The sequence below is a fragment of the Elephantulus edwardii genome, unplaced genomic scaffold (assembly GCF_000299155.1).
Source record: "Elephantulus edwardii isolate Elephantulus edwardi_28Jun2011 unplaced genomic scaffold, EleEdw1.0 scaffold00003, whole genome shotgun sequence".
Taxonomy (NCBI): domain Eukaryota; kingdom Metazoa; phylum Chordata; class Mammalia; order Macroscelidea; family Macroscelididae; genus Elephantulus; species Elephantulus edwardii.
Genome location: NW_006399753.1, coordinates 41,047,146 through 41,047,392, shown reverse-complemented (window position 1 = coordinate 41,047,392; position 247 = coordinate 41,047,146).

Sequence of the window (247 nt, the reverse complement as noted above, 5' to 3'; positions counted from 1 at the left end):
ATTTCACTGCCATGTGAAATTAAGAGGTTATTTTACTTTATTTCCTGGTGTAGTGAATAGGGATGCTTTGAGCTGTGGTGCTGAAGAAGAGTGTTGAATATACCATGGAGTGCTAGGAGAACAAACAAACAGGTTTGTCCTGGAGAAAGTGAAGCCAGAATGCTCCTTGGAGTCAAGGATTCTGAAGCTTCATCTGACATACTTTGGGCATGTTGCAAGGAGGGACTGGTCCTTGGAGAGGGACATC